The sequence below is a fragment of the Hydra viridissima genome, unplaced genomic scaffold (genome assembly GCF_058129835.1).
Source record: "Hydra viridissima isolate aposymbiotic clone 2 unplaced genomic scaffold, HvirCarnegie_v1 scaffold_17, whole genome shotgun sequence".
In the NCBI taxonomy this organism is placed as follows: domain Eukaryota; kingdom Metazoa; phylum Cnidaria; class Hydrozoa; order Anthoathecata; family Hydridae; genus Hydra; species Hydra viridissima.
Window position 1 is genome coordinate 3,460,115 of NW_028324316.1, and position 12,215 is coordinate 3,472,329.

The 12,215-nt window shown below is 34.3% G+C and overlaps 1 protein-coding gene and 2 pseudogenes across 1 annotated transcript in view; 2 read left to right on the top strand and 1 right to left on the bottom strand.

Annotated features, from left to right (window-relative positions):
* The window catches only part of LOC149877115 (E3 ubiquitin-protein ligase HECTD1-like), a 189,035-nt gene that overhangs the window by 118,381 nt on the left and 58,439 nt on the right, over positions 1-12,215 (bottom strand). The window lies entirely within an intron of this gene.
* LOC149877124 (uncharacterized) lies at positions 5,848-7,365 on the top strand (annotated as a pseudogene).
* On the top strand, positions 8,212-10,670 carry LOC149877125 (uncharacterized; annotated as a pseudogene).

Below are 12,215 nucleotides of genomic sequence, written 5' to 3' on the forward strand. Positions count from 1 at the left end.
GCATATCATCTTGCAGCTTCTAGGTAATCATCACTCGATTGATTATCTAAGAATCTGGGGATTAGGGAGCTGAGGATTACGAGAAAAGGTCTTACTAAAGCTGAGTCTTCTACGGCAAAAAGTGTTCATCCCTATAAGAAAGTTAACAGCTTTGACAGGTTCGATGAGACCTGTTTACCACCCAAGGAGGATTCTATTCTAGACTTAAAAAGAATGGGATAAAGAATGGAGACCATGCACTCGCACAATAGGTTTGCAAAACGCTTAGATGAGAGCTACATGATAAACACAACGATTATCCTATTGCCCCAGAGAAAATCATAGTTCCAGAAGAATGGCTAAGCGATTACCATAGAAAGCTAAACGAGGAGAGTAATCATAAAAATAAGGGGTTTGAGAAGCTGGTATCAAATCTTTGGAGTAAGAAGCGCTATGTTGTGCACTATCGCAGCGAAAAGCTCTACCAATCGCTAGGTACGGTGATAACAAAGATCCATAGAGGTATAAGTTTTAGGCAGGAGCCTTGGATGGCTGATTAAATCAATATGAACACCGAGTTGAGGAAAAAAGCCAATTCGTAGGGCTAAGACCGAAATTTATTCAGTTCTGAAAGCGGGAAAAAATATCGAAAACGCAAAGAGGGTTCGAAAGATGAGCAAGTGAAGACATCTCTTAACCCAAATGACACAGAAAGATGGATAGAGTCTAATGGTATCATAACCCACACCTGAAGCAAGCCACTATACGTTAAGTGACCCTTTCAGATGGAAACTCTGTCCTCCCTGGAACTTTGTAAAACTCTTCACGGACGAAGCGTCTGGCTGGCCCATTGGTGAGACTCTAAAGGGCGGGCTGACCGTCACGTCTCAGGACTGAATCTATAGTGTGTGTAGTAATAGACCAGGTGGGTTAGTAGCGCAACGATGCCAACCTTCAAGCTCACCTATTGCGTATAGATAACACGAGAGAGCGCCAGGAGATATTTGGGCTCCTTGAGACCAGCAACCTTTCGAGCTGGTTTTGAGGGTATGTGATAGACCTTCACAGTCTTGATAGCGTCTTTTGGTTTAACAACTAACAATCTGGACGGCTCGCCGTTGAGGGAGACTGATGGTAGCAATCTCACCCACTAATTAGATCTTTCCGAAGACCGATGCGCCGTCAACAGTATCTCTTTAACTTACTGCACGCCAAAACGTCTCTCAGTAAAAAGGCGATTGAAACGCTCTACTATTCCTTGCCAGCGATGACTTCCGGCAGCTACTAAATGCAACTGAACACCGTGCTTCTTGAGTATCTGAGTAGAAGCACCAAGAAACTGACGGCCGGGTTCGACCATAAAAATTAATTTCAAGGTTCGTTGGAGGCGCCCTAGCGAGCTAAATGCTCTAAGACAATCGTCTCACAAACTTTCATAAGACCGTAGAGAGCGTAAATAAGTATGGGATACTCTTGATAATTCTTCATAAGGTGTCTACAGTTGAGATGATTCTTAAATTAATGGCAACAGCTGTGATAAGTAATGGTAACAGCTGTGATAAATCTTCAGAAGCACTTCTTGAAGTTCGTGGAGGCTAAATTTCAGCGCCATGACAACCTCAAGACAGCATATGATCAACCCCACGCACAATAGCAGTCAACCTTGACCACGCGCCTAGGAAAAATCAACACAGCCCTCGTATCAGTTGGACAGCCCGGGAATCATGTAGATTTAGCTAACGCAATCCAGGCATACAGAAACGCTCTGGGTGCCAGCCCCGTCGCGAGGGCTTGAAGCCTATTTGGAAAGTTTGGCCTTGCAGTCCATTTTTATTTTTATTTTTTGTGTTTCGCGCCTTATGTGAAATACCATCCAGCGAGTCCACCAAGAACTGCGACTGCGGCAACGTATCCGTAGTCTTGCATTCTCCTGTCACCCCTAAGCATATAATAATCCGAGAATTTGAGTTATTTAGGAACACTGAGAATTTCTTGGTTGGGCTTCTCTCCTCTGGCACTCATCATTTTGCGATGGTGACCGTTCGCCATGACATAGTTGTCGAGTCGAGACTTGAATGCATACTCAGCTGCTAGGCGAGTGTTGAGTTTATCGAGGTTCTCGGCGCGGTTCTTTGCGTAATCTTGTTACGTCGTAGTTAGAGCCTCCATGGCTTTGTTGTGTCGTTAAATCTGATCATTAGTCTCGTCCTCTGAGAGCTTTTGTGCAGTAACTTGGCCACCAATAAAAGCTGACGGGCTCGCAATGGCGCTGAATATAGCCATTCCAATAGCTGCCGTCATGCTCGCAAACGCTATAAGTCTCACATTGATTTTTCAATTGCTAGGAGCAAGGCTAGCAGAGATCTATTTCTTATCGATCATGATCTGCCGAGGCAACTCACCGAACATTATGTAGCCGATCAACTTCCCAGCGTCTCGCATATCAAATCTTGGCTCAGTCCTCAACACTAGCCTTTTTTCTCCGAGGCATAAGAGATGGCTAGTGCTCCGACGTCAACCACTGCGCTGAGATAAACAACGTCAGCTACTGCTTTCTTGTAGTCAAGTGTTGGAGTAGACATCTAGAAGGAAAGATGTAGCTATTATATCAAGACTTCAAATGGAACCCAGTGACTTTTAAAGACCAGTCTTGGCGTGGACATCAACGTTCTTACCAAAGATTGCCCCAAACTCCAGGTATTGTCTGGTCGAGATATCTATCTGTTCTTTAAAGAACTTGCTTGAACCAAGTGTTCCGTCGTGAGGGTGTGATAAAGAAATTGGGAAATAATTGTTCTGTAACACTTTCTTATATTTATCGCGGAAGGAGAACCCTTGATTAACATAGATCGACGGAGACTCGATGTCTTAGATGGTAAAAGAACAGCAAAAAACTCCATTAGTAAGCGCTGATGTCAATGCATCAGCAGCAATCCTGCGAGCCAGAGCAGTGCGTCTTTAATCCTGTCCATGGTTCTTTTTTCTCTCGGTTCAGGTTCTGGAGGCTTGAAACTAGGATCAGGTGACGCTATAGCTGAAGCGTTTGGTAGTACTCTACCGAGACTAGTAATTAACCAATCTATTGTTATGGCGATAGCTGTCAGCACCGCGCCTATCGTAATCCCCTGCTCGCGGAATATCGCTCTTATTTTTTATTTTAATGCCAATGTCTAACCTCTTTTTCCAGTAATCCGTTCAGTTAGGTCGCGTATCTGCGTGAACTGGCTTTTCAACCATTTCTTTAATTCTTTTACCCGAGCTTCTGCGTCAGCGAATCTTTTTTTGGCTTCTAAATTTTTATTTTCATGTCCAATGTCGCTGAACCTCCCTTCAAAATCTTCCTCGTTGATCATCTGGATTTTTAGGACAATCCTTTTTGTTTCTTTTTCAGCTAAGTCTTTTTTAATATTCTCATTATCTATGAGCTGCCTGATACTCTTCACTTTTTTTGAGGCTTTACCTATGGAATCAGCCTTAATCCCCACTTCACTGAGTGATTCGTAGATTTAATCAAGACTAACAGGGACTATATCCAAACTTTTAGTTTCATTAGATGGGTTGTCGATTGCAACAATTGTTTTATCCAACTCAATATCATTCTTAATGAACATTCTCCAAATATTGTATCTGCAATTAGCCAAGATGGCTTATCCAGCATGTATGGCACACAGCTCAACCCCCGGGAGATAAGCTGGTGCGGCACGCTATCCGTGGCGAAAGGTTGATAACCACATTAACTTTAACTGTTAGCTCGCTAGCAAATCATTTGGGTCAGACATTACTGGTTCGGTTCCCTAGTCTAAGTCATGATATGGTTGTGGTGCCTGGCACCGTGCGCTTGATCTTTGATGTTACACCACGAGGGGGACAAACCTTACTGCTCGTTTCTTAAGCAATCTCGGCCGAGCTATAGTAAAAAAGATGAGTATCTGGAGGCAGGGACAAGAACTTCAGAGACTTATGTATTATGATGACAACTGGGAAATGCCTGACCTATTTCTGTCTCCAATAAAAATCTAATCTCAGCGTACCTCTCCTGATCGTTTGATTCAAGGATGTGATGATCAAGCTGATCCTGGTAATTTTACCCTGCTAAGGTGTGGTTCATTCTTAGTTGTAACCACCGGGGCTAATGCCAGTGCAGCTAACGCTTACGGTATGAATCCCTGAAAGTACTACACACCTCTTGACTCAGGTAGAAGCCCATTCCACCCTTCAAGTTTTGAAGACTATTTTAAGTATGAGATTGTGTTCAGCAATCGACCTCAGGTCATAATCTTGACTGACACAGGTGTTGCTGTCAAGTATAGTCTAAATAACATCGGTCTCGAGTGAGACTGTTTCATCCGCCTCGCTGTCTGCTGATGTCGCTTCGGCGCACAAGGTTGTTTTTTTCTGGCTTTCAAAAAAATTATTAGCCATTGGAGGATTGAGCAATTTGGTACGCCAACCAGCTGGCTGTTTGATGTTAATATTGGTTGTGAAAGCCTAAAATATGTTAAAATCGCAAGTCATAGCTCAAATACTTTTGCACGCCAGCCAGATAAGACTCAGCCAAGTCTCAACCCTGTAAGAGTAGACATAGAGGGAAGGAGTAATTTGCTATACTCAAATGGCTAAACCCCCACAAATGTATGAAGAAACTATCCAACGCATTTCTGGAACGAACCGCGTAGTCTCAGCCGTTACGAAAATGGTTTCCAATGAGCAGAATAATTAAGCCATAACCTTTAATGATTGATATCTACCTCCTTAGCACTATCGATCAACACCTCCATGGCTCAGGATTTAAGATTGGGAACAATAGAACTAGCTACAAATAAACTCGAATAGACGTATGTGTTTTGTATGGGGACGGCCCTTTTTTTTTTTTTTTTTTTTTTAAGTAAGAAAGCTTTTATGAAAAAGTAAATTAAGTATATAATTGTGAAGATTAAAAAAAATTCAAACTTATCTTTAAAAATGGTTTACTTTTATAAACTGTAAAAAGGGGGCCAAGGAACACATTTTATTTGAAATACTTAAATTTATTAACTTTTATGTGATAAAATACGCAGGACAATCGGAAATTATTCTATGGTCATCCTTACTACTAAAACATAATAATTAAGCGTTTGTTAGAATATTTATGCTTTAAAGCTATATATATTTAAAAAATGATGGTTTTAACTTTATAATAAAAAAAAAAATAGAGTCTGGTTACTTTTTTAAGTTTAAATATTTTGTACATCAAATCTTATATTTTAGCAATAAAAAAACACGTAAAAATGACTGAGTCTCATGAAATAAAACTAAAAACATAATGCAGAATATGTGGAGAAAGTCTAGATAATGAAAGTGTTCTTTTAACAAAACGTATCGTTAGAATAGAATTTTGTTTTTTTATCCGAATCGATAAGGACCACCCAAATATGCATCCTCAAAAAATGTGTTATAGATGCGTTTCAATATTAACAAATATTGAATAAGGTTCAAACACTGAACTAAAATAAAGATCTTAGCCTGAAAATTGCAATATAACTGAATGTGTTTGCTTTGAAGCCAATAAAGGAAGAATAAAAAAGAAAAAGATAAGTGGAAGACCTTTAAATATTAGTTATAGTGAAAATATTTGGACAAGACATGTAATAAATAACATGCCAGCAAGCACACAACGTTGAAACAACGTTGAAATAACGTTGATTGACGTTGATCAACGTTATTTCGACGTTGATCAACGTTATTTTAACGTTGATTCAACATCGTGTGCTTGCTGAGATACAATCTAAACTTTTACCTCAAACAAAATTTAATCTCAAGCTGCAAGATATTAACTGCATCTTAAAACCTCATGTGCATTTTTATGTGTGTACTATTTGCAACGACATTATGCATAAACCATTTATTATAAAAAAATGTCTTCATTCATTCTGCGCACCATGTCTGTTACCACTTTTCATTGGCAAACTAATATCAAAAACAAAATGCCCTTAATGTTCCTTTTCAATTCCAAGTGATGGGGTAATTTCGTCAACCAATATCATTGAAATGATAGAAAATTTGCAAGAAGTATGCAAGTAAGGTTTTGGTAAATTGTTTAAAGTCACACAACTTTCAGAACAAAAGAAACATCAAAAAACTTGTCAAACAACTACGATATCAAGTTCAACAACATCAATATTATCGTCATCAACTTCAGAATAAACTTTTCAGATATATTTGCATTGGATTCAACAAATGCTATACCAAGAAATATTGAAGGTGCTGCTCTACATGTAATAAAACAAAAAATCTTTCAAACAACATCCAATGTAATTGAATTTCCGACAGGTGGACCAAGGGTAATACAACCTTTACAAAAACAGAGACTGTAAAATTACTATAACAAAGCAAAAATGTTTTTATTTTTTTATTAGGAAACTATGGTATGTTTTTTTGAATATTTAAAAAAAAATTACACAACATTTTAGCCCTTATGCTTTACATCAACACCAAGAGCCTACAAAGAAAGTTCAGATGTATGTTTACGCACAATTTGCAGACGACAGTTACAGCTTAAACATATGAGCAAAACATGTGGAGAAAGCATCATTTCTACAATCAAGCAAACTGTTACTCTTTCGAAATCTTTAAATGAAAATGAAAAAGAATATATTCTGAACAAATCAAATATTTCAAAAGCCAAATTATCTGCTGAAGAAATGGTCAGTTTAAAAGCAAACATGAGCAGTACTTATGTCAACATGAAAATATTATCTAGGTACACAAGATTGCAATTATTATACAGAAATCTTCAAAAGACAAATTCAATACTTTAAATAGTTATTGTTAATAAAAAAAACATTATCATTTTAGGTGGTTGAAAAAAAAACAATATAATACGAGCTTCTAATGCAAAACAAAGAAATGTGGCTAAGAAATGGTCATGTGATGATCTTATTGTTAAAAACGCTCCATTTATGATTGAAAAAATAGATTCAAAAAGTTCTTACGAAATCAAGGAATTGCCATGTGCATATATCGAAAATATACAAGGGCATATAAAAAATGTACTAGATAGACTAGATAGGTACAAACAAACATTTTTTAAAAACAGCTTTAACATACTACAATTAGTTAAATTACTTAAAAATACTACAATAAATTAAATGCAATACTATAAAAACAAAAACTAATTTTTCTTGTTATAATTTTAGCAACAACCAATAATTATAATTTAACAACAAATTATTATACAACAAGATTAAAGACAACTAATTCCATATCAAAATAGAAGGTGACCATGAAGGTGATTCCTTCAAAATGTTTTATCAAGTAGCAAATGTGGAAAAGCCTAGTAACAAAACTAATACAACAATATTTGATATACTTGAAGAAATATATAGAGAAATCATTTTTGTTATTTGATCTTAATCTTTTTTTCTTTAAATCATTGTGTTATATATATATATATATATATATATATATATATATATATATATATATATATATATATATATATATTAGGGTGTTCCAAAAAATGACTTTTTTGAATTTCAACTAACATTGCTTTTCAAAAGGTGCCCCAACCTTAGTATTACTAATAAAATTTTTTTTTTTCATGATTAGATCACTCCATGACTTCCCTCAATGGGTCCAAAGGTCAATTTTTGCCCATATTTCGGACTAACTGAGGGGAGTGTTACCATTATCCAAATTGATTTTTCTTTCTTTTTTTTAGTTGTTTTATCTTTTTGAAAGAAATTAAAGTATAATGTTAAGCTTAGTTTTTTTTTTACTTGAACAATGAAGATCAAAAAATTCAAAAATATTGACTTATTTTACAATATTTCACTATCTTTGTCCTATGTACCATTTTAATGTGTTTTTTGTTAAATTTTAAATACACATATATTTGCTTCATTTTGTGAATAATTACATTTTACCTTGTGTACGCAATTTGATTTTTAACTAACTTTATATTTTGGTTATCATTTATCTTTTCAGTAACTAATTAACTTAAAAAAAGTTACTTAAAAGTAAAATGTCTCCTAAAAAGAAGTTGAAGCTTACTCGAAATAAGGCTGAAGTATTTCTAGTAAAGATAGAGAAAATCTTTCATGTTATAAACTTCCTACTGGCATAGAGGTTCTGAAGTACTTCCTTTATCTAAGAAACTTGAATCCCAAAGTAAAGAAAACGGTTTTAATTAGGTGTCATTTCGAAATTAATTCATTTGAGCTCAGACGCCCTCCACAAGCTGACTGTTGTGTAATGTCTAAGTTGGTAAGGCCATGGAATCTTGCAGGATTCACTATCATAACCTTAGAAAATATCAGGTAAATTATGAATTCAAAGTTTATCAACAAATTTATTTCTATCTTTATTTTAAACATTGAATAAATTTTCCGTTTTAAAGAAAGAAGATTGATAAAATGGTGAACAACTATTACAAGTTAAAGAAGAATAGCAAACGGAACAGCCCAACAGATACAAAAAGGAATGAGGAATTTTTTGAAGAAATATTAAAATGCTTTTGGATTAGTAAAAAAAAAGAAGAACTAATTGAAGATATTATGAAAGACAGGAGAAGGATATCCAAAGCCAAAAATGAAGATATTGCGTTTATCTTGGACTAACTTGGAAATAGGATGGGAAGAATAGAAACAAATGATAAAAGGTTTACATACACTATTAAGAGATCCCACAAAAAATTGTGTTCCACGTTAAACGTGGAAAATAAACTAAACAATGGTAACAATCTTTATAGTTTAGAAAACTCTTCAAGCAGTGATAATAATTCTGACTGTGAATATGTGCAGATATAAAAAAAGAACAATCTACCTCTGTTGTTTTGTTACCAAAAAATATTTAAAAAAAAACCGCTCTCACAGCAATAGGTGAGGGAACTTCAGTTAGACAACACAATGCAATAGTGGCAAGTGTTATTGGAAATTCAGGAGGTGATGTTACTAATTTTGCAATATCTTCTTCAACTGCGTTTAGAGTTGCAGAGGAAGCTGTAACTAAAGAAGGAGAAAAGATTAAAAAACACATTACTGAACTTGTTAAATCTTTATCATTACCAATTATTCTCCATTTTGATGGAAAAATAGTTAAAGAGTTTACAAACGGAATAGAACATCAACTTGAAAGACTAGCTGTTTCCATCGGAATAGATGGACAGAGTGAGCTTCTTGGGATTCCTCATTTGAACTCTTGCACTGGAGAAACACAGAAGAATACAATCATAAAACTTCTTCATCATTTTATATTTTTAATAAATTACAAGGATGCGTTTTTGATACAACTTCTGTAAATACTGGTAATAAAAAGGGTGTGTGCATTAGATTAGCTGTAGAGCTTGATAGACCTCTACTTCTCCTAGGATGTAGGCATCACATCTAAGAAAGCATATTATTCACTGCTGGAACATTTATCCTAGCAGTAAAACAAAAGGCCCAGATAATCCATTGTTTAAGAAGCTTAAAGATGTATGGAACTCAATTGATCAAAATTCCCATGTGTTGAACAAAGTAAAAATTGAAGACATTTCTGATAGCTGGCTGCAAGTACAGTTCAAGGAAGCCTTATCTTTCTCTCAAAATATTATTAGAATGAAAACAATGAAAAAGGTATTTAAAATTTTGAATAAACTGAATTTTCTGTAATAAAATAAGTTTAATACTGTTTTGTGCCTAAATAAATAGTTTTCTTTAGGATGGATGTAGGTCTGATTATCTAGAGTTAGTGGAATTGACAACAATGGTTTTATCTGGTGATGAAAAGTACAAACTAAGGAAACTTGGGCCTGTACACCATGCCAGATTTATGGCAAATAGAATATACTTTTTGAAAATGTATCTCCTTCTATACAACATTTCTAGCTTGACAGATTTCGAGAAGAAAGAAATAAATGATATGGCATTCTTCACAGCTTTATTTTACACTGAGTGGTTTATAAAGGCTGAAATTCCTGCTATCGCTCCGTATCAGGTGACATTTCTATGTTTTAAAAGTTTTTAATCATTTTTTTGAAAATTTTGTGTAATATTTAATAGTCTAAAAATCTTTAGGATATGAAAGCTCTTTAGCAGATGGTGAGATACTCAAAAATCAATCCTGTCCAGGCAAAACCTGTTATAGAGTCTCTAAAGAGACACACCTGGTACATTGACCCAAATATTCTAGTTATGTCTCTTATTGACAAAAATGTACAAGAACGGAGTGACATTGCCAAGAAGTTGTGCTCAACCCCAAGACCAACAACTTATGCCATAGAGAGACATCAAGTTAATTTAAATATACTGAACTCCCTTATGTTTGATGATGATTATCCCCCAAGTTTGATCCCGCTTATAACTGACCAGAGTTGGTTAATTTTTCATATCTTAAACCATGCAAATGCTGAAGTACAGTGGCTTAAGACTCCATCTGAGACATGGGATCTAAATGACTATCACCTAGAATTCAAACAATTTGTGAATAATCTTGAAGTAGTAAATGCCTGTAGTGAGAGGGCTATAAAACTAGTTCAGGTATCTATTTTTTATGTTTGGTACTTACTGTTTATGTTAAAAATCTCAATTTATTTCACAAGCTCATTGCTTTTAAATATTGTTTAATAGGAGCTGATCAATAAATCGCACAATGAGGATAAAAGACAAAGTACCTTCCTTGTATCAAACAAATATAAGAGTGAAAGAACAATTAAAAAAAATTTGATTATGTAAAAAATTCTTTGTTTACAAAATAAGTTTATAAGCATAAACTGTGTTTGACAACTAATTACATAAGAAACTAATCATAAATATGATTTTATTACGTAAATATAAAAATCTTAATAAGTAAATTATCTTGTTAACAAGCAGAACACTATTATATAGTGCAAAAAAGCTTAAAAATGCCTTTTTTTTTTTTGAATTTTTTGATCTTCATTGTTCAAGTAAAAAAAAAAATTAAGCTTAACATTATACTTTAATTTCTTTCAAAAAGATAAAACAACAAAAAAAAAAAGGAAAGAAAAATCAATTTGGATAATGGTAACACTCCCCTCAGTTAGTCCGAAATACGGGCAAAAATTGACCTTTGGACCCATTGAGGGAAGTCATGGAGTGATCTAATCATGAAAAAAAAAAATTTATTAGTAATACTAAGGTTGGGGCACCTTATGAAAAGTAATATTAGTTGAAGTTCAAAAAAGTCATTTTTTTGGAACACCCTAATATATATATGCATATAAGTTACAGAAAATTGAATCAAAGATTTCATGAAGTACTTCGGTGAAAATTGGCCAAACGCTTCAATCACAGCCAAGCTTCAAATGCTGGAGTACCATGCATTACATTTCATTAGAAAATGGGGAGTAGGACTAGGTACTTAAGGAGAGCAAAGGGAGAAAGTGTTCAAGCTGAAATCAACCACATGAAGAGTACCTACTGCCATATGAAAAGACTAAGTAGATTAAAAACCATAATGAATGAGCATTTCATAAAAAACAACCCAACAGTAAAAAAATACCAAAAAAAAGTTCAGTCAAGAAAAAGGAAAATTGTAGATACTAAAAATAATCCAATAAAATACTGCAAAATGATTTAAAGAAAATAAATGGCAGTATTAAAGCCTACATAATGTTTCTGTCAGTATTTTTAACCTTTCAAATAAAAAGAAAACTTATCAATCTTTAAAAGCATTATATTATCACAAAAAAAAGTAACCGGTTTTTGATTTTTGCTTTAAATGATTCACAAACTTTTATATTTTCAAAAAAAAATCAAGATAGTCACTAAAAAATTTAAAACTTTAGAATATAGACTAAAATGTAAGCACATATTAAACTTAGCCAAAAAAAAACAGCTAAGTTTCACTTTAGTCCCACTTCTATTCTCTTTTTAAAATTATTTAAATAATAGCTTTGATGACACATACCATACCTAAAGTATTGTTTTGATATCATTTCTTAGAGACTATTTAGAAATATCTACAAATAAATCTAATTTGAAGTTTAGGCAGCTTTATTAGTTGTTCTCTGTTTACTTGCGAACATTATTGTTTACCAACATTTGAGCAAAATGTAACGCATGCGCATAATAAATGTCCGTTACTAAACCACCGTGTGTTATAAATAAGGCTGTTTTTTTAATAAGAATATATATATACAAGTTATAAAAAAGGTAGATTAGAGCCAACCATCAAAACAAAGCTGTCGGAGATTTTCAACTTAAAACAAAACATAGAAGAATTAAAGAGACGAAGAAAACGCCGACAATGAAGAAATT